Consider the following 23,926-nt stretch of genomic DNA (forward strand, 5'->3'; position numbering starts at 1 on the left):
AACTAGGCTTGCTCCATCTTGTAAACCGTTTGCGCCACATCATGCATAATATATGCATGATGAATGCAAAGGGGGCATTTCCTCATTAGAGGGTCGCTAAAAATGGCGCAATGGAATCTACAAGATTCCATTATGCCATTTCTAGCGTCATTTTTAACACCTGCTTAGTGCAGGTGTTAAAATGAGGCTCCCATTGATTTCAATGGGCCTCTTAACACTATACTGGATTAGCGTAATTTTTTTACGAGTTACAATAGCGCATAAAAAATTATGCTATTGCCCCTAACATGTGCCATGGTGCGCTGCACTGTAAATAAGGCGCTACCATGGTGGCGTTAAGGGTTGCAAGAGGGCCGCAAGAAAAGTCGCGCATCACTAGTGATGTGCCACTTTCTTGTAAATATGACCCTAAGTGAGGTGTTGATGACTCGTTGTTTGTCAAGTAAATGAAAAACTCGCGCACGGCAAGTGCCGGAGAGAAAACAATCTTTATTTGACCGTAACAGTATATCCTCATTGTAACTATGTGAATTTGTCTTAAGAAAACCCAACAGGCAGAATTCTCACTCAGTCAGAGAAAGGCATGTAATTGAGAAGAGAACGCATATTTCCCCTATGGGATAAGAATAAAAAAAAACATTGTAAGAAAATGGCAGAACACATTTAGCAAAAGATACATTCTGAAATAAAGACACATTGGCCCTCATTATGACACTGCCGGTAAGTGCCGCTTACCACCATGCTGACTGCTGCCAACATACCGGGACCGCGGCGGAATACCGCTACCCGTATTGTGACCCACATATAGAAATCTGCCACTATACAGGCACGCACAGAAGTCCGCCAGACCAAGGTTCAGTGATAAACTGGTGGTAGCAAAACCCACACTGTTACGTCAACAGAACTACACCCAAAGCATTATGACCCACGAATCACCGCAGCGGACATTCAACCGCGGTAAACCATTGGCGGTACATACTGCCGTGCTCAAAATACACACACAGTAACAAAACAACACCACATTGGACAATTTGAATAATACACACCTGACATTCATACACACACCACACACACACACACACCACTATAAAACACACACACACATTACCCACAACCCTTTACCACTACAAACAATTTACAACAGAGAGAGACACACCAGGAGCACCCACAGAACCAGAGCCACAGAACACCATCACCCATACTCCATCCACGCACCTCACAGCTCACACACCAACACATCACCCACACACCCTCACTCACACTACACCCTTGGCACCACAAAGACACACCAGGTTCTTAGAGGAGGAGCTAAGAGTCATGGTGGAGGAAATAATCCGGGTAGAGCCACAGCTATTCGGATTACAGGTGCAGCAGACATCCATTGCAAGGAAGATGGAGCTATGGACGAGGATCGTGGACAGGGTCAACGCCATGGGACAGCACCCCAGAACAAGGGATGACATTAGGAAGAGGTGGAATGACCTACAGGGGAAGGTGCGTTCCACAGCAGCAAGACACCAACTAGCTGTACAGAGGATTGGCGGTGGACCCCCACCTCCTCCCCCACAACTAACAACATGGGAGGAGCAAGTCTTGGCAATCAGGCATCCTGAGGGCCTGGCAGGAGTAGCAGGAGGACTGGACTCTGGTAAGTAAAATCTTTACTACTTTCGCACCCCTACCTGCATGCCATCACATACCCATACCCTTACCCTCACTCGAATCGCCCCACCACCTCACATACACCCCACCATCACAACCCACCCACCCCAGGACCCAGCATTGCATGCAACAATGCATGGACACCACCCACAGCCCTGCATGGACACCCATCACCACAGCATCACACTGGAGTGAATCACATAGCCTACAAAATAACTACTGACACAAAAGGCAAAGCTGACAGGGCACTCACAACCATAGAGGCCAACACACCCATGCACAAGATGTCACATGCAGAAACAATAACACTGCATGTACATCCCCACAGGTCCCACATCCAACATCACCAGAGAGGAGGTGCCAGCAACATCCAGTCCACCCCCAGAAGAGGCCCACGGTGATGACAGCAGCTCTGCTCGCCTGGATCAGGATGACCAACCTGGCCCATCAGTGACCTCCGGACAGTTGGTTACCCAGGGACCTGAGGTCACCCCACAAACACAGGATGATCAGGGACCTGGGGTCAGCGGCAGTGGGCACACAGTTCAGGGGACAGAGGCAGAGGACAACTGGGAAAGTGGGAGGACTGCTGTGCGACTGGAGGAGAACAAGCCCAGGGAACCGACTCTCCACGAGGCACTCAGCAACATCCTGGGAGCATACCACCATTCCCAGGAGACGATGGGTCATATACTGGCCAAGTTGCAGGAGACCCAGCGGCTGCAGGAGGGACAATACCTGGGGATCAGGGAGGACCTCAGGGACATCCACACCACCCTGGTCACCATTGCAGGGGTGCTGGCAGACATGGCCAACACCATGATGGAGGCAGTGGCACACCAACAGGCCCCTGACACTAGCCACACCAATGAACAGCCCTCCATCTCCGTTGACGCTAGTGGACAGGAGGCCCCACCACGGGAACAACCGTCCACCAGCACCCAAACCCCTGCAGAAGGAGAACCACCCCACAAACGGTCCCTGCGATTGAGGCGGAAGCCAGAGAACATTGCCAAGACCCCCGCCAGGAAATAAGACTCTCCTGATTGTCACCCTTGTGTCCCACTCTGTCACCCTGTCCACCTTCAATTGCCATTGCTCCCCTTCCTATGCCCCCTTGGACAATGCACCTGTGATACAAATAGACTGGACTCTATCCTGGACTTTCCTCCACCATCACCCAAGCCCATTGCACATCCCCATTTACTTTTCAGCACTGAAATAAACACCCTTGGAAAAAACAAGTATGGAGTATGTCAAATGATTTAAGGATGTAGTTGTTTAACAATCTGTAGATTTTGCAAGTAGACTGTACAGTGATGTACACATAGTTTTGACCTGTAATGTGCTGCAGTCAATATACCAGGAGCCACAGGAGGGCACAAATATCTGCACAAATATCTGCAAATACACATGTTAAAGGGTACAATAAGTGGCCTTTGTTTGGGAACAGCAGCCAGACAGAGAAAACTCACTTCACAAAACAGCAATGGAAGGTGAGGTTACAGTGTCTTACCTGTGTGTCACTGGAAGTACTGTTGTATTATAGTTGTACTGTTGTACTGTTGTCCACATCCTCTTCCTCTGCCTCCTCTTTGTCAATGTCCACAGGCTCCACCGCTGCCACACGACCATCTCCAGCCTCATCCTCCTGCAGAAAAGGCACCTGGCGTCTCAAGGCTAGGTTGTGCAACATGCAAAATGCAACAATGATCTGGCAGACCTTCTTGGGTGAGTAGCACAGTGATCCACCTGTCAGATGGAGGCACCTAAACCTGGCCTTCAGGAGGCCAAAGGTGCACTCAATGATCCTCCTTGTTTGTCCACATGCCTCATTGTAACGTTCCTCTGCCCTTGTCACTGGAGTCAGTAGGCATGAGAGGTTGGGGTTACCAGCGTCACCTGCAAATATCGAAGGATATCTGTTAGCCACACACTCACCCTTAGGGCAAACCCCACACCTATACACTAACATATACTGGGTGGGGACCATGGGCTTACTTATTAGCCACACCCGGTGCCTCTGGAGTTGAGCCATCACATATCGGATGCTGCTATTCCTCCCGATAAAGGCATCATGCACAAAGCCAGGGTACTTTGCATTGACATTGGAGATGTACTGGTCCGCCAGGCACACTATCTGCACATTCATAGAGTGAAAGCTCTTTCGATTTCTGTACACCTGTTCATTTCTCCGGGGGGAGGACAAAGGCAATATGTGTACCATCAATAGCACCAATGATGTTGGGGATATGTCCCATTGCATAGAAGTCAGCCTTCACTGTGGCCAAATCCTCCACCTGGGGGAAAACGATGTAGCTGCGCATGTGTTTCATCAGGGCAGACAACACTCTGGTCAGCATGTTTGAGAATATAGGCTGTGACATCCCTGCTGCCATGGCCACTGTCGCTTGGAAGAAGCCACTTGCCAAGAAATGGAGCACTGATAGGACTTGCACAAGAGGGGGGATCCCAGTGGGTTGACAGTAGCGGAGATCTGGTCTGGCTCCAATTGGGCACACAGCTCTTAGATTGTGGCCCTATCAAGTCTGTAGGTAAGGATAATGTGCCTGCCCTCTATTGTTGCCAGGTCCACTAGGGGTCTGTACACGGAGGTATGTCTCCATCTCCTATTCATCCTCAGCTGTTGAACTCTAGGGTGAAAAATGGTGAGCAGATGGTTATGTTTAAACAAATCCTCTGAGAAAATGACTTGCATGTTGTGACAGAAACAGTATGTTAACGTGTAGTCCCATAAATGTGCCTATTTCTGCTGTGACACAGTTAGGTGCCATAGCTTGTTCCCCCCTGAAATGGCGTCTGCCTGACCTGTGTGGACGGACAAGTGGAAATTAGGTAATTCCGCTGATGTTGTGCGCCGTTGCGGGAGGCGGTTGAGGATCGCCGTGCAACACCTCATTGGTTATCATTGGGCCCTATGGGTTCCAGTAGCCAATGGAGATGTACGCATCGCCACGGACGTGACCACCACTTTCTATCAGTTCACTCACTTGCTACCTGACCTTCAACAGGAGGGGACCTACACTGCAAGTGCTGCTGTGACCTGTGTCTGGAAGCGACCATGGCTCGAGTGCCTGGGGAACGGGACCCTGCCTTCATTTCGGAGGAGTTGGAGAGACTAGTGGATGGGCTCCTACCCCAGTACCATTTACTTTATGGTCCTCCAGACCAACAGGTGAGTACACTGTTAGCACGATGCATGGAGCATAAATGCATGGAGTGCTGTGTGTGTAAGCTTTGTGTAAAGGGGGGTGACTGAGGGGTCCTGGGCAGAGTGCTGCATGTATGGTGGTCAATGTATGTGCGTAAGGGGATGGGAGGGATATGGTGGGCCATGAGTGTAACAGGCCGGACGGTATGGCTGATCCCATTTCTTATGTATCATTGCCTGCAGGTTAGCGCCCATCAGAAAAAGGGTATTTGGCGTGCCATTGCCAAGGATGTGCGGATCCTGGGGGTCTTTGACAGGCGGAGCACCCACTGTCGCAAACGGTGGGAGTACCTGCGCCGCTGGGCAAGGAAGACGGCGGAGGCCAGGCTGGGGATGGGCTCCCAACGAGAAAGGGGTGTCCGTTGAACCCTGACCCCCCTGATGTTCCAAATCCTGGCAGTGGCCTATCCGGAGTTGGATGGGCGCTTGAAGGCATCACAGCAGCCACAAGGGGGTGAGTACAGTATCAGAATCAGAAAATTTGGCATGGTGAGGTGTTATCTGGGTGGATGATGTGGGCCTGTGGGTGCCCCTAAGCCAGGACGAACATGGCAGTGTAGGTTCCATTTTGGGCAGGCTCTGATGCACTCCAGCCCCAAATATGCTAGTGGGCACCTTCTACTGGGCAGGGCCTGTGGGTTTCAGGTGTGCTGCTGTTGGCGTTAGGCATTGTACTCCATGGCCTGGTGACGAGCATTGTAACTGGTAGTGCATGGCCTAGCGCATAGGGCTGTTCCCTGTGTGTTGTGTACGCCAACGGTGGTGTTGTTGCTGGCATTGACCAAGTGTATTCTCTGTCTGCCCCCCCCTTTTTGTTTTGTCACCCTGTTCTTGTGTGCATTAGCATCATCTGGCGGAGGAGCAGAGGCACCGGTGATGGAGGGAGCTGCATCCCACATGGCCCATGAGGCCGAATCCACTGACGGTGAGGGCATCAGTGGGACAGAGGGCGAGGGGAGCACCACGGCAGAGACTGGAGGGGACAGTTCTGACAGCGACACCTCCTCCGATGGAAGCTCCCAGGTGGTGGCGGACAGCTCTGTGGCCACCCCAACTACAGGTACAGCCGCCACCCCCGTACCAGCACCGCCCTCCCAGTAGCCCCTCAGCGTGTTTCCTGTGCCCGCTCACCCAGGAGGGTGGGCATCTCGTTCACCCCAGGCCCAGTCAGCCCTGCTGACCTCAATGAGGAGTCTATTGACCTCCTGCGATCCATCTCTGTTGGGCAGTCAACCATAGTGAATGCCATCCAGTGTCTGGCAGGGCATTTGCAACAAACAAATGCATTCCTGGAGGGCATTCACTCTGGTGTGGCAGCCCAACAGAGATCATTCCAGGCTCTGTCCAACTCCCTGATGGCAGCCATTGTCCTTGTCTCTAGCCTCCTCCCTCCAACTTCCTCTACCCAGTCCCATTCCCCTCAACCCCAGCCTATCTCAAGCACACCTTCAGACCAACAATCACCCAAATCAACACACAGAAGTGGTTCAGGCAAACACAAGCACCACCCTTCATCCCACAGGCACTCACACAAGCACCATCCAGATGCAGACACACCAACATCCACTGCCTCCACTGTGCCCCCCTCCTCCTCATCTTCCACCTCCTTCCCAGTAGCGTCTCCACTCACACCTGCATGCACTACATCCTCATACACTACCCCATCACCATCACACCTATCAATACACGCCCCTCACTAGCAGTCACCACCCCCACATCCATGCACACGTCCCCTGTGTCCTCTCCCACTGTGTCTGTGCCCCCTCGTCCCAAGGTACACAAACGCAACCGCTCAGACACCCAACAGCCATCCACCTCACAAAAGCATCCAGCCCATGTGCTCGCACCCAAACAAAGCAGACAGACACCTCCTACCACCACTCCCTCTGTCTCCACTCCGAAACCTTCATCCTTTTCCAGGCCGAGTGTCCCTAAAAAGCTTTTCTTCTCCACCCTTGACCTATTCCCTGCCCCTCCCAGTCCTTCACTTCGGGCCAGGGTGGCCAGGACCCAGGCTAGCACCTCAGCCACCCAGTCAGTCCACGGCCACTGTCGTTTGTGCAGCCACTGCAGTTGTGAGCGGCTCTGAGAAGACCCCCATCCACACAGCCAGTGTGCCAGCACCAGCTGCCAAGGGCAAAAAGGGAGCACCAGCTGCCAAGGCCAAAAAGGGAGCACCAGCTGGCAAAGGTAAGGATGCACCACCAGCTGCCAAAAGCAAGGAGGCACCACCAGCTTGCAAAAGCAAGGAGGCACCACCAGCTGGCAAACTCAAGGAGCCAACACCAGCTGGCAAAGGCAAGAAGGGGCAACCAGCTGCCAAGGGCAGGAAGGGACTACCAGCTGCCAAGGGCAAAGACAGAGCCACAGATGCCACAGGCAGGATGGATATGGGGCTTGGTGCTGAAGCAGCATCTGAGCAAACAACACCAGCCATGACACTTCAGCCTTCCGAGGCTGCAGGGGAAGGGCTGGAGCCTCCCCCCACCACAGGCAGCACCACCGCCAGCACTGCCACCTGCACCACCACCTGCACTGCCACCTGCACTGCCACCAGCACTACTGCCAGCAGCAGCAGCCCCAGTGGGCAGCCGTCCAAGGCAGAGGGGAAGGGCTGGAGCCTTCCCCCACCACAGGAGGCACTGCCGCCAGCACGGCCGCCAGCACTGCCACCTGCACCTCCGCCAGCACCGCCACCTGCACCGCCACCAGCACCGCCACCAGCACCACTGCCAGCAGCAGAAGCCCCAGTGGGCAACCATCCGAGGCTGCAGGGGAAGGGCTGGAGCCTCCCCCCACCACTGCCTGCACCACCGCCAGCACCACCACTGAGCAGGCATCACCTCCGACGCGCAGTGTGTAGTCGTGCCTCCATGGGCTGTAGTGCGTCCTGGCCCCTGCAAAAACTGTAGATGTGACACCCAGGTGAGAGACTGTGACCTTGCCAGGATGATGCACACTGGGCACAAAGCCCCTTGCAGAACCAGTGGAGAAGCAATCCACTTGAGAGACTGTAGCCTTACACTACCCAGGACCAGGCAGTGGGCAGACCACCCACAAGAGAGACTGTAGCTTTGCACTCCCCAGGACCAAGCAGTGGGCAGACCACCCACTAGAGAGACCGTGGCTTTGCACTCCCCAGGACCAAGCAGTGGGCAGACCACCCACTAGAGAGACTGTGGCTTTGAACTCCCCAGGACAGAGTGATGGGCATGTGGCCCCCTCCAGGGGCAGTGTCGTTGTACCATCTTCTGGCTGAGGTGCCCCTCCTCCCCCCCTTAGGTGCCTGTGTATTTTCGATTTGATGCCCCAGCAGTGTTCTCTCCATATTGAGGCAGGAGTCAAGTGGTGTGATATGGTCCTGTGGCCCAGAGACATTATGGACTGGGCAGTGTCCCTCCATTTGTATATATTGTATATTGTAGATACTGCTTTGTGCTTTGAGGACGTATTTCTGAAACTTTATATTATTACACTGACTTTACTCACTCCCTTTTGTCCTTGTGTTATTCCTGAGGGGTATGGGGTGGATATGTAATGTTGTTGCATCTGTATGTGTGTCTTTTGTTGGGGGTGGGAGTGGGGATGTTGCGTGTGTGTGTTACTCTCTTTTTCCTTCCCCCCACCCTTGTGTGCTAGGTGCGGTACTCACCGTGGTCATCTTCACCGCAGTTCATATTCCTGGTGTAGGAGGAGGTAAATAATCATGGGTAACACCTGTAGTTTGGGCTCCATGGTGGCGTGATTCTGCCTTGAGTGTCCAGAGTTGAGTTGTTGCCATTCTGTGTACTGTTTCCACCGTGCTTTTGATGGCATTGGTACCACCCTGGGAAAGGTGGCGGATTGGTGTCTCAGAATACAGTGGGTGGTACATTGTCTTCCGCCTGGTTGTTGGTGGGTACCGCTGCGGTGCTTGTTGCTACCACCGTGGTGGTCGGTGTGTTAAAGTGGCTGTCTGTGTTGGCGGTTTCCGCCATGGTCATAATTCCTTTTTTTTACCGCCGGCCTGTTGGCGGTATTACCGCCGCTTTATCACCAACCGACAGGGCTGTAATGAGGGCCATAATCCCTTAGGAGTAAGGGTACTTTAATCACCCTTTTCACTTTCACACTATAACTCACTGCAGCTGTTCTAGGTGGTCAAATCCTTTTAGGGAGCCTTTAATAAAAAACTGGTCAGTCACAACTTTACACAACCAGATGCTTTAGTTTTCAGTATTTTATTCCTCAAATAAGAGTTATAATTCCGCCTGCTTTGTAATATAGTAGCTTGGTATTCTATATAACGCTTCATATCACTACTCATTATTGTCTTCCCCTTTGTCACTGAATGAGGAACATTGTGATAACTACAAAGCACTCTTTGACTCCTTCCCACACACATCCCGTGGTAGAAGCATGCATATGGTTCATTCTTCTTCTTGTTGAAGCTCTCCCCGGTGCATTACACTGTGGATGGAACCAAGTTGTTCTGGTATATTTAAGGAAATAAGATGTGAGAACATTTACAATTTACAATTTGATTTGATTCAAACCAGGTGTCCAGGGGCATAGCTACCAGTGGTGCAGCTGGTGCAATGCGCCAGGGCCCAGAGTATGGAGGGGGCCCAAACTCAACAGCCTCTCAAGCCCTGACAGGGCACCCAAATAGCCTTGCTGAAGTTCTGAATGAGTATCAAGGAGGACTTTAAGGGCCTCATTTACGAGGCCTGTGGCAGAGGGTGGCGCAGCAAGTGCCTTGCTGCGCTGTCCTGCACCACCAGGAAAGGGCAGAAATACGCTTTATAAACAAGATATGCTGCATTTCTGTCCTCTCCCTCTGCGCTGGTGCACAAATTGCTGTCTAGCGCCAAATCAGGCATCCTTGCACCATGGTGCAGGGATTCCTGCATTGCAGGATGATTGTTTTTGTGCAGGAAGGGACACTTTCCTGCAAAAACAATCACAAGAGGTGTTTTCCTCTTTCTATGTGTGCTGCAGAATGCAGCACACATAGAAAGAGGAAAAACAGGGAGAAATAAAGATATTTCTCTATGTTGTGACATTCTTACACCACCCCTGAGGTGGCATAGGAATCTGACACATTCCCAGACTAGTAAATCTGGGAATGCATCCGATTCCTTCGGGTTCCATGAGTGTTGCATTGGAACACCACAAGCGACATCCATGGGACGCCCATTTCACGCAGTGTTATGCATGAAAGGAGTCCATATTTACAAGGCCATGAAAAGCCACGCAAGGTGGCTGTGTGTGGCCTTGTAAATATGGGCTGGCACACAGTGCCACCGGAGCACAAACAAAAACAGATGCTTGGGTGCTGCAGTGTACCACTAGGGCCTCGTAAATGAGGTCCTGTTTTTATCACATTTGCTGTGAATTCAAAGGCCGAGGTCAAACGTCAGTCTGCTTGTAAGGTGGAGACCAGTGCTTCCATTTCTTTCCCTTACTTCAAAGTGTGAGGATTTTGTAAAGCGAACTATAAAAACTTTGTTGGCGTGAAAGGAATGGCTGTAGGATTTCCTTTTCTTCTACACAAAACAACATTTAAATACCTGTAAATGAAGTGTACAAATATTTCAAAATAAATAATAGGGAAGCACAAATGAAGCATTTTAATTCTAAAGACTGATTGAATCAAAAAATGTAATAGGGTCAAAACAAATCAAGACAATTTACCTGGTGATGCGCAAATGACAAGTATTCTCTGAAACCCAATTTCCACACATTATCATTTGTGCGCTATATTGTTTTATTAGTAAAATTGTATGTCTGCGCAGATTTAGTATTCATTGCAATGGAAAATGTGCTGTCTGTAAATGACTGTGCTTACCACACCATGCTTTAGTAATATATTTGCAACTGTGTGCTCCTAAATACACCATCTACACCCTTTCCACTCTCCTGCTGAATGTGTGTGTCTCGTTTGTGACACTTGTTCTGTATGTGATGCTTGGAATTTTCAGAATCCCTACGAGTTCAGTGATGTAACATTGATCGCAGTACCATCATCTGCAAATTGCTCTAGCACCACTCCTTACCAGAGTCGCAGAAATTCTTACAGCACTGGGACTTTGCTGTTAGCTCCATCCAATTCCCTCAGCTTCAGGAGTCATAATCCAAGCAGAAGAATCTACTGAAGCACTTGTGGGGCACTACGAAGGCCTCGTTTCACGCACACTGAATGGCCAAGCAGTGCGCATGCTCACTTTTCTAAATGCAGAGTGCACCATTCATCTCTGATGGGCATCAGACGCCATCAGAGTTTAAAGAGGCCCATGTTGCTAGGTGGCTTCTTAAGACAAGAAAATCATAGTAATCACTGCATTCAGGCTTACAGATGGAGTGCAGACAATGGCAGTTAGAAAAAGAACATTGCTTACATTCAACAGAGTACTGGAACTGGGAAAATGAATGGCAAGAGCGTTGTTTGAATCTTTTTATGCTAAAAGTAATGCACAGTTAACTTTAAACAACTTCTTGGGGTCACTAATGCATAATTCTTCCTTATTAACATCAGAAGTAGAAATAGTTATCCTTCTGAGACCTGTTGGAACTGGCCAGAATCTCGGAAAACAAGATGTTGCTCCTCAGAGTGGGATTTTCAGCTAGGTGTAACTCAAGTAACTGTTATACACAGTAATGCAGTATAAAAGGGAGAGAAGAGTTTGGGGTGGATCTTGATTCTAAGAGACCATCTCCGCTTTAAGAACCCAGGCACGAGCTGAACCATAGAAACATTTGGTATGGAAATAGTGCAAAAAATATTATGTAAAAATCATGTAAAAAATATGATTAACTTTCTTCAAAATTCAAAACGGTAATTTCTTTGACGAGCATTTCACCTTAGTACTTTAGGTAATATCACTACATTCAGAGGTGTTTATTAAAGTAATAGTTTTAAACATGAAGTTAGACACATTCATGCACCCACCGCCTACTCCGATGACAAAATTATTAGTGAACTAAGAGGCAATTCAGTTGTCATGTGGCCTTACATGCAAATTGTATACTTATTTTAGAAGAAGCAACATTAAAGTCCAATAAGTCAAACACAAGAGAGGTCTTCTGGTCTCAAATTGTACAATTCAGTCACTAAATTGGTATACCTTTCTAGCTCCTGTTTGACATCAAAGTTTAATGCTTTGTCTTTCATTCTTCATACATGAGGTTGTAGCATGAGTAGTAGGCAGAAGCCAGAAGAAAACTCCCTTTATTTTGGACTCAAGGGCTCAAGAGGACCTTGAGCAGAGTCGCAGCCTAGCATCTGACTCTAGCATTCAGTGGGTCACCCACCTCTATACTTTACTCGAGGTAGTCTATGCCTGAAATAAGTTTGGATGCTATTGCCAGTGTGATACCTGTTTTGTTTATGAGAATATCTTTACTTTAACTGTTGATGACTGTCTTGTCCCTGTGCAGCATGTGAGGGCAACCTACATTGCTGACAAATGCTGCACGTTGTGTGTGAGTGCGCACACAGGCTTGGACTGCTGCTGCAGATGTTGTCCATGTTCTGTGTGTGCAAGGGCATTTGTATTGTTTCTGACAACATCGGTATGTGTTCTATCAGTATGAAGGGAATGTGTACTTCTGCTTGGTGATGTACCTGATTTTTGTGTGTAAATATTTTTATATGCATGTGAGTCAACTCACTCATACACTCCCAGTGCTATTTTTTTCACTTGTACCAAATCTGGAATGCTGCTTGTTCATTGCAGCTTTGGGAGGCATTAATTGGTACTGCCCGTGCCACACTTGCGCCATATCCTTAAAGGAAGGTTCCAATGGCCCTGCAATACCACACTTATTCCATGCCTCTGAAGGAAGCTTGCACTGGCTGGCCCTGCAGTACCACACTTGACCCATGTCTTTGAAGCAAGCCTGCACTGGCCCTGAGTAAACTTGCTCCATGTCTTTGAAAGAAGCTTCCACTGGCCCTGCAATACCACACTTGTTCCATGTCTTTAAAGGAAGCTTGTACTGCCCGGCACTGCAGTACCACACTTGTTCCATGTCTTTAAAGGAAGCTTGCACTGGCTGGCACTGCAGTACCAAACTTGTTCCAGGTCTTTCTGGGAAGACGGTGATACCCTTGACCTTTGCTGCATATCATATGCATGTGAGCCAGCTCCCTGAGCTCTATCTATTTCACTGTTCGAAAATAATACATAATTTTGCATAGATTAACTAGGCTTTAGATGAGCCCACTTCAGTTATTCATCAGATAAAGTGTCATTTCCATATTAGTTCAGACCAGAACATCATACGTGCAGTTGGGCAGTGGATCAGCCCTCTTCAGCCACTGCCTAGTAGATAACTGCTGGTCTTTATGATGCCAAGTAGTCTAAGTAAAAGTGTTTTGCCTGCTTACTCTGTGTTACTCTGTATCCAGAGAAGTTTAACCTCATGAGACCTCATGATGGAAATCTTTAGTTCGTCTCCCAGCAGCTCACCTGCAAACGCAGATTACTGCTAATTGAGTAATGAGAGTACCAGCAGCTCTACTGTCATTGCTATTGGAGCAGAGCTTTCTCGTGCAGAGCACCAGGCATCACTGCAGCAATCTACAAAAGCATGCCACCATCTTGAAACAGTATTCTGCATACTCTATCATTCTTTACTGTTCCAAAATGCCAGACCAGGGCAAAGCTTTACATTTAATTGTTTTTTATTGAGGCGCATGCACTCCAGAGTCAGTTGACATATTTCCCTTCTTTCTTCCTTTCCTTCTTTCTTTCTTTCTTTCTTTCTTTCTTCCTTTCCTTCTTTCCTTCTTTCTTTCTTTCTTTCTCTCTTTCTTTCTTTCTTTCTTTTTTTCTTTCTTTCTTTCTTTCTTTCTTTCTTGATATGCTTGCACTACAAAGAAAGCCACCACTTCGTTTTTTAGAAGGCAAGTGGGACTTATTTTTGGGTACAAAGATTCTTTCCCGCGAAAGTCCCCAAAGATCAGACTGACATAGTCTGCAGTGCTGGTCCAAGTGTTGCTTATGGGGGATTAGATAACATCAGTGGACATTCAGGTTTCAGTGTATCTTACTTCAACGGCTTTGAATTACACAAGTGGACCGATGCACCAGATACTCAGCCTGTCTTCCTATGCCATCTCCTATGCCACCATCTGTCCAAACTCTGCTCCTTCCAAGTGAGCAGTGTACCTGTGTGCGAGCAGCGTGTTTGAATGAGTGCAAGATAGCCACCATGTTTTGTCAGTGGATTGTGAGGGATGTGCATGTGTGAATGTTAGATTAAAGTTGTCTTTTGTGAGTGCAGGGTAAGTGGTCTACAGTTTGAAAGCTATGCCTCTGTGAGTGCAGAGTGAGGCATATTGTCTACAGATTAAAATTTGTGCCTATATGAGTGCAGTGTGAGGGGTGTGCCTATAGGAGGGTAGCAGGGGGAGTGTGGGGTCCCTACATGTTATGGCTTTGTGTGCCTGCCCTCTAAAAGGGCCAAACCTATTGGCTTTGGTATTACTTGGGAATGGGCCAAAAAGATATGCATTCCAAATAAGGTGTAACGAGGAGAAATATTTTTATTTCTCCACATTTTTCCTCTTTCTATGTGTTCTCTATCCCCTTTGTGACTGGATTACCTGCTTCTGTGACGAGTTGGCAGTTTTTCAGTGGTTTGCAACTGAAATTGTGGTTGCAAACCACTAACACATTGCATTTCAAAACGAAATTTGGAAGTGATGACCTAAACACGCTTCTTCAAAATTGCTGTTCAGTTTGCATTTCTAAACCCATTTTGTGATTCTGTAAGCACTTACCGAATTGAAAAATGGGTTTAAAACATACTAAAAGCTACTTGGCAATTGGAAACCCTATAATTTAATGAATTGCAGGGTTTGTGACCGCTAAATGGTTTGGATCTGATGTACATCTGGCCCTAAATTCCTGAGCCGCAAAACAATGGCCATCAAGTTAAATATAGAGCTTTGTAGAACAATTTGCAAGCATCATACTGGCACACAAAAATGTGTCTGGAAAGCAGCTTGTGTCCTTTGAATGCAGAAAGTCACTTCACATTTTTCAATAACTTAGAATAATGTAAAACAATATAAAACGTGCAAGAAACACTACACAGTATTCACACAGGAATTATGGCGTTATAGCTGTATTGTGGCAGACATCTAGTTTGAGATGTATCCAGCCTGTCTTAGCAGGCCTGTGTGTGTGCACTTGCACCTATGGTGTTTTTAAACATGTGTCCAGCCTGCCAATGCAGGCTTGTATTTGCACAAGGGAACGTATACCTAGGGATTGAAGAATACCCAATGTGTTTTCACTACATATGAGAGCTGCTCTGCCCATAGTTTAACATGGGGAATGCTTAGACTTACTCCTAGCTGCAATAGTGGGTTGCAGTAGAGTAGCCTCATATTGTTTCCATTCTTTAGATTCATCCTGACATACCCCTTCCCACGGTAAAGGTGGTTTTGTCAATAATAACTTAGACATGCCACTTCGAGAAGGTTGACATTTCTAAGCTTTTAAATCCAACTTCAGTCCACACTGGAGGTTGGGGGAGCACATCTGTGCATTCCCCAGCCACTGCTGTAAACCTTGGGCACACAACTGGAATGACAGACCTCTGCCATTTGAGGTCCTGGCTGGATAGACAGGACGGAGAGGTTTCAACACTTGGCCTCGCGGGGCCAGATCATGGCCCCACTAAATATTAAAACCTGCATTCCAGAGCCCTATGGCATGTAGGACGGAAATTTAGGGGAGACATCTGTAGTTTAAAGGGGAACCCTCTGAACCTACCCTAACTTCAAAGGCACACTATAGTATAACTACTGGTGCCACATTGCAGCAAAGGAAAGATATGCTTGTGGGTACGCTGGACTGGAGATACAGGTCTGCATGGTGCACACTGACAGAGGAATCTGTTATGCCCTTGGAAGGGACCACACACCTTTCCTGAATTGTGGCTGGCCTTGGTTGGATTGCCTGCTGCTGTGTGGCACCCCACAGTGTGCTCTCCAAGGACTTGTTGGCTTGCCCCCTGTTGTTTGGTGGAGGTCTTAGGGACATCAAAAACCTCCAACTAGGGATCTACACCTTCTACTCATGACATCTGGAGAGTGGTGCCCTCTTAAATGCCTACATCGTCTGCAAGATCTCATCTGGTAGCTGCGGGGTGAGCATGTAACCAGGTATTGCGCCAAGAGACTGGATTGCCTGGTGTGGAGCCCTCAAAGTACTGGCCACAGTCAAGGAGTGTGGCCCTTCATTGCGGCGCCATGACACGCATAAGCTTCTTGTTGGTGGTGAGCAGATTCACTAATTGTGGGATCCCGTGTGGTCCCCTTTGTTGGTTATGCCGCATTTCTCTTGTGAGACACACTGACTGCATGCTTATTGCATGCAGTGTCCGATTTACAGGTTGCGATCCTGGGAGGTGGAGGCATACCCATATCAGAGCTGCATTCAACCTCATGTGACACCACTGAACTTGCGCCTCTGTGTGTGACCAGAATTGTTTGGTGCGACTCAAATTATCACACACCAGATGTTGTGCCCCATTCCAGGGTGCTACGGAATTGGTAAGTCTATGGGGGTTATTACAACTTTGGAGGAGGTGTTAATCCGTCCCAAAGGTGACGGATATACCACCAGCCGTATTACGAGTTCCATAGGATATAATGGACTCGTAATACGGCTGGTGGTATATCCGTCACTTTACCGTCACTTTTGGGACGGATTAACACCTCCTCCAAAGTTGTAATAACCCCCTTTGTGTGTGATTAAAATTGTCTGGTGTGATTCGAGTAGTCGCACACCAGACATTGTGCCCCATTGCCAAGGGGGTGTAGAGGAGCAGATTTGTGTTATGGAGTGCCTGGCCTGACTGGCTACTACTGTGGGTGTCCTACCGTGACCCTCTCCCTGTGCTTTGCAGAAGAGGGACCATGCCGGAAGGCACAGTGAAGAGACCTTTCCCGATTTGGGGGCCAGAGCTCAATTTGTCAGCTGCTGTCTGATCAGCCTGTTATTTATTCCCCCCCCCCACCTTTTCCCTGGGACCTTGAATAAGTGTGACTTTGGCTGTAGTTGTCCTACTACCTGGGGAAAGGTTTCTTTCATCTCCAGCCCGTGGGTGCAGGGTAGTTGTGGTCGATTGAAGGGTGGAGGAGGGTGTGGGCACACAGGGTCTTTGTGTACACTAACAATTGACCTGCTGGGTTATTAGTGCACCACATTAGGGTGTTGGGAGGGAGTGTGTGCTAGATGAGCCGGCCTGATATCTGTGGCACTGCATAGCAGAGTGAGTGAGAGTGAGTGACTGCATGTGATCAACTGCACGGTGTTGATATACACTTTGTTTCCTTGCTAAGGGTTTATCACAATTGACATTGGCCTTTACCCGTGCAGCTTAGGCCCACAAAGCTATTTAAAAAGTGCTGTAATTATCTGTGTGTACACATTGCTGCTATAGGTGTGAACTGGGGTGCACCCTAAAACTGTTTGCTATTGAAAGGGAACTGCTGGGGTGGATCTCGTGCTGACAACGTTTTGCACCGCATGAGGGTGCTGGGATGCAAAGTAGGATTTTTCCCAAGGGTACATATTGCTGATGTTGTTTAAACAGGGTTGGGCCTCGTACTGCTAGTGTTATTTCCAAATGCGATTTATGCCCATTAGTATCTAACGCACATGCCATGTTAGTTAATGTGTGTGTTGAATACAAATCTTCTTTACATACACAATGTGAGAAGTCTCTTTTGTGATGCTCAGTGTATTTATTGTGCAAGAGTGCTGTGCCAATGCTTTACTCATAACCCCTGTGATAATCCTGACTGCTCAGAAGGTGAACAAAGGTTATACAGTGAGTGTAATCACCACATCCCTGGCGAGAGTGGTAGGTTCTGCCTGGCTAGGTCCTTGACTGGCTAAGTCCTCCACTCAGGCAACCAGAGCATGCTGCCTCCAACAGGGAGAAATTTAAAAAACAAAATATAGGGAAACAGTGACAAAGAGTGATATCATAGATAGAGCAGCCCTGTAAAAATAAGAAAAAGTGGAGCCTGGTGGAAGAAAGAGGCATGAGGTAGCTCCGGATTTAGTATTTAGTAATGCCAGTGGCCAGCTCTTAAGAAAGGCTTTGGGTACCTGCAGTTTTCACATATTAAATTGAGCACTTCTTGGATACCAAACAACTGTCAGAGAGTGGTGGTGATAGAATGTGTGTCCAATCCCTGTATAATGCTCCCAGCATGATTGGGTTGTTGACAAACAGATCAACCAAGGGAAAGAAGAGCCTCTCTTCTCCCTGCATGCAGCAGTCCTAAGCTGTTTGAAATCGCCTTTTTCTGCATTGTGACAGACAAAAACATGTGGCCTTCTCCAAGTGCAGGAACCAAAAAGGTGTCATCTGAAACTCACACTGCTAAGGCAGGTGTTCTGGTTATTTTGGGGAGGGCTGGTGAGTCATTGTGTGTGGACCTTGATAGACTGCCTTATTATCTTTAGAACAAAGGGGGATATTTTTGATGGGCGTGCACCGCCGTTGCATCACTTTTAGTGACGCAACGGTGACCCAAGCCTTTCAACCATGTCTGTGAGGCCACGCAAAATGACTGCGTGGCTTTGAATGAACTCATAGATATGGAACAAGGCAAGGCAGAGCAGTCACTGTGTTGCCTTAGTCTGGGATAGGGAGGCATTCCATGGGTGTTGTGGTGGGTGCTCCCACACAACACCCATGGATTTTGACACATCCCCAGATTCACAAGGCTGTGTAAACTTGGGGATGTGTCAAAACCTCACGCCTTCACGGGGCGGCGCTATAAGGAAAAATATCATTATTTCTCCTTGTTTTTTCCTCTTTGTATGTGTGCTGCAAAATGCCTCCCAGGAATGTTTTTGTGCAATAAGGTGGCCTTTTCTGCACAAAAACAATCCAGCATGCAATGCTGGCACCTTTGCACCGCAGTGATGGACAGGATTTGGCAAGGTTGTGCTCTCCTAGTGCTGGAATATGTTAAGGAATATTGTGTTGCATTTGAGTTATGTTCATGAGCGTTCTGTGTTGAAACGTTCATGAGTAAAACTCTGAATTACGGTTCTGTAGGGATGGTTGATGGCAGCTTGTGGAGAAGTAGGATATGCTGTTTGTTATCTCCCATATCATATTTTATTGCTGTGAATTTATTAATAAATATTTAACAGATAACTTACCTGGCCACATCGTCTTTCATCACATTGTTATTTAGTTCAGTATATAGAGATTCTTGTTCAATATGCCAATGGTTTGAGTGTCCATGGTTTCAGTCTCACAGGCCTGCTATTTGTGACTACTTGTTAAAGTGACAGTAACCTTGTGTACATTTCATTGTTTGTGTCAGAGACCTTGTGTCCCAGTGTGGGCTTGTCAGTCTCTCAGTGTCATAATAAGTCCAAATGTCAGTTTGTCAGTGTCTTCATATCAGGGTTCAAATGCCAATGGCTCTGTGTAAGTGATGCTGTCCATGTGGGTATCTTTGTCAGTTTCAGTGTTTCAGTGTCAATATGGTGATTTCAGTTTCTGTGTCATTGTCCTAGTGCTCGAGTGTAAGTACTGATAGCCCTGAATTCATGTGGCAAAGTATCCAAATCAATTTTCTTGTGTAAAGGTCAAGGTTCCAGGTTCCTTGTGTCAGTGTCACCGCATAAATATTCATGTGTAAGTGTTGGTGCCCCTGTATGTGTCTCTCCTGGCATGTACCAATGTTTTTACTCTAGTTCCAGCAATCCAGTGTCAGTGCTTCTATGCTGGTGCATTGTATTGTAACAGTTCCAAATGTTAGCATCAGTGTCAAATTGTTGTAGCACTCCTGCCTGGGGTTACCTTGTAGTTGCCATTGTGTTGGTGTCTCACCATTAGTGTTTGTGGAATCATCAGTGGTCCTGGGTCAGTGTCCCGTTGTAAGTGGTAGTGTATCTTTATTTGTTTCCTTCTTATAAGTGTTTCTGTATCATATTCCCAGTGTCATTTTTGTGTGTCATGATCCAAGTGCAAATATCAGCATCCCTTAGCAACATCAGCTTATGGGTTTCAGTGTCTCTGTGTGAGTGACTCCTATCCTAGTCTTTGTCTGTCTACTGAGACATTTTGCCTGTGGCAGCTACCCTCAGCAGTGTTGCATTGCTCAATGTCAATGTTAGTATCCTAATGTCAATATCAATCCAGTTGTCCCAATATCAGTGTCTCCAATTCAGCATCTTTGTGTTAGTATCCTAGTGTTAGAGATGCATGTCAGTAAGCACAGGTCAGAACCACAGTGTTGTGTCACTCCAGTCAGTACCCTTTTGTCAGTGTCTATGCATCATATTTTCGTCCTGGTGTTGAGTCCAAGTGTTAGTATTTGAGTGTTCCTATCCAAGAGTTTCTCTTTCAGTCACTCAGTGTGACTTTCCAATGCCATTGTCCCAGTATCAATGGTTGTAGCCCAGTCAGCATTCTAGTGTCACTGTTATCTTGTGAATATACACATGTCAGCATTGGCATTGCTGTGTCTGTGTTCCAGAATGTGCTTCACAGTTTTTGTGTTGCGGTACAGGTGACCTTGTGTTGGTGTCACCAAATGATTACCAGTGCTGCTCTGTCAGACTGGTCAGACTTAAACTTTAACTTAGCAGAAGAAGCTCAGGAGAACAATTGGATTCATGAGGCGGAATATAGATTTTTATACCAGGAAGGACCTATTATTACTACAATGTATGGATTACCCAAGGTCCACAAACACACAAAGGATCCTCCCCTTAGACTCATTGTATCCTGCTTAGGGTCGTTCGTGGACCCACTCAGTGAGTATGTGGACTTCTTTCTTAATCTTAAGCCTTTGGTAAGGCTGCAAACAATCATATCAAAGATTCATCTCACATGATCTCTAAGGTGGAAGGTCCAGAGTATGATAAAAATACAGAGCTTCTGGGCGCTCTAGTAGCTCTGTATACAAATATCCTTTCGAATGACAGCATAGGATGGTCCATCAAGCCCTAGCAGAGTCTGAACCCCCTAGAGTAAGCATTGAATATTAAATGAGGTATGTGTGTACTGTCCTTAAAAACAATATATTTTTGTTTAAAGGTGAACTGTACTTGCAATTGAAAGGGAATAGCATGGGGGCAACTTCTACTTCAAGTTTGGCCTGCCTCTGTGTAAGGAATTTTAAAAGAAAGCATGTCTGTAGTAAAATTGACCCATTGTTTGAAAATTCTGAAGCATTGGTCTTGTTTTATTGATGACATTTTGTTCATCTGGAGGGGTCGACAACAACACCTGGATGAATGCATCACTTGGCTTAATCTAGGACACAACAACCTTAAGTTTGCTGCCACTAAAAATAAACATAGGTGTGACTTCCTTGATAACTATTAAAGAAGAATCAGGACATCTGGAAGTGAAACCTTTAGTAAGTCAATTGGCAAGAATACTTTATTGCACTTTTCAAGAGACCACTCCAAAAGCCAAAAGGGTAATGTCCTTTTTGGACAATTTCTCCGTCTTCGGAGAATTTTTTCCTTTATTGAAGGTTTTAATAGACAGTCTGAAACATTCGAAAATAAACTGAGAGATAGCGGTTATCCTAACAGATTGATAAGACATTCATATAAGAAAGACAGATGCTATTACAGAGTATGAAATTAGAAAGACCCTGTTCTGCAGAAATGGGAACTTTAGAAATGAACTGATTTACACCTACAGGGAGAGGGGACCACAGGTACAAGTCAATTTGAATGGGGGAGTACTGTTGTCAACTTTGGGTGTGCAGTTTGTAATGTGTGCCAAAAATGTATTAGGGATGTGCAGGTCTCCTATCAGGGCATCAAACATGAAACCAGACTATTTATTAACTGTCAGACTGAAAAGGTGGCATTTTGTTCATTTGCCAGTGTGGGCTTGAGTATGTTTGAGAAAGCACACATGAACTATCAGTAAGGGTTAGTGAGTACAAATCAGCAATCTGGATAAGATAGGTGAAAGCACCCTTGGTAGATTCTTTTTTTTGGAAAAGTATCCAAAGGATTGTGAAATATCATGGTTTATTGTAGAGAGGTTGGTGGCCAAGAAAAGAGGACTAATGAAGGAAAATAAAAGGGACGGTCTTAATGTCTAAGAGCCTGATAAAGAGTTTGGCGGTCTGCACACAGCCATGGCAGCGATGGCGGTCCAACTGCCATCGGCTTGGCGGTCGGACCACTGTTTTATGATCTTGGAGGGCCTATGAAGCAAAGACCTCCGCGGTGCCGCCAGCGCCACCAGGCAGCACACAGGCAGCACAGATGGTTGCAGTGACGAGGTATGACAAACAGGCTGACAGAGATAGTGTTTCCATTGGACTTATTATGATGTTGCACGCCACCAACGTGACCGTGGCGGTCCAACCACCACATCCAAGCTGGCGGAAATGGAGAGTATAAATGAAGCAACTCACCTGCAGGCCTAGTTACACGTCCTGTACTGCCATGGAGCCTATCACACACGTCCTGCCACTGCTGCTGCTCATCGAAGGTGCACAAATCCACACCATGGTGGATCCAACCGATGGTAAGTACACACACCTACCTGTGGCATCAACCTTAACAACAGATCGTTGCGCAGTTGTCCATATGATATGGAGCTCACGCTACAGTCACCAAATACATGTGTCATTGTGTCCATAGTCGGAGTCATTAACAAAGAAGGACACATTTACAGCCATTAAATGCCCCGTTTGGGCAGGCCACTCACACTGCACTGCTACACTACACAAAAGTACACATCTGCTCATCTTAGGGACAGGAACAGTGAAGTGCACAGAACATTGTGTCACACAACAGAAACAACGCAGCAACATCACATCTACCAGTACAACTGACACCATCACATTGAACACTTGCCATGGACTGTCGTCAGATTGAACACACATATGTATGGATGTGTCATGGAACACAAACAGTCCTGCAATGGACAAACACATCACCCATATTGTAACACAATGGAAGGACAATGGGATGCACAACAGTCAGAGAGCCAAATGTCCAGACCTCCAATACAAACAATACATGCACAATAGGGATGGGGGCATCAGAAGCACTCATGGAAGGATGCTGCCCTGGGACACATTACACTTTGCACACACCTCTACAACAACATTTGCACAAGAACTGGCCCTTCAGGTATCTCAGGGACAAACAATACTAGAGCCAAGTGACATGCCCATCTGCAGAATGTGGAATTGTAAGTCAAGGAAGCACGTACAACTGCAACAGCATGGGCCATACATCTAGATGAAGTAGCTACAAGGTACACACAGTAAAATGGACACATGTACAGTGAAATGAAAAGGATGCTAGCACAATTTAACACCCTCCATGTCTGGACAAACAAAACTCAGGCTGCCACACATGAGACAAATCTACAGTCCACATCAGGGGGACATGCGTAACACCATACATGCTGACATTGGACAACACAAGATGATACTCTTACCATAGCAAACATAACAAAATGGAATGACACCCCATTTGGATTAACATCCACATATTCATAAAGTCAACACCTACCTTTGTTTTGGGAGACACCAGCACTGCCCACAAAGTCAGGTTTTGCGAACAACAGCAAATGGATCGGAATTCAGGGTGTAACACACAACTGTAGGCATACAACACAAGGTACTCAGGAACTACATAAAGGTAGAAAAGGAATTGCAGGAGAAATGTGTACCCAAAAAAACAATTTGGGTTTACTAACTCGAAATGCATAACAGCAAAGGCCATTGGCTAGTCCATTTGAAAGTCTCTGCACAGTACTATGCCCACCCTTGACTCTAACGACTGCCAGGAAATCTCCACAGGGAGGGGCATCAAGTGGGCAGGCAGGCACCTCAGGGCTCAACATTTGGTGGGGTGGGTCTGGATTTGGGATGGGTGGTTTGGGTTTGGGAGGGGTGGACTGCTTCTTTGGGGGGTGGGTTTCTTCTTGGGGGAGGCATATGGGTGCTTGCAAGGGGGCAGGTGTGACAGGGGAGGACTTGGATGTGGAAAGGATGGGTTGGGATGT

The sequence above is a fragment of the Pleurodeles waltl genome, chromosome 10 (assembly GCF_031143425.1).
Source record: "Pleurodeles waltl isolate 20211129_DDA chromosome 10, aPleWal1.hap1.20221129, whole genome shotgun sequence".
NCBI classification, from domain to species: domain Eukaryota; kingdom Metazoa; phylum Chordata; class Amphibia; order Caudata; family Salamandridae; genus Pleurodeles; species Pleurodeles waltl.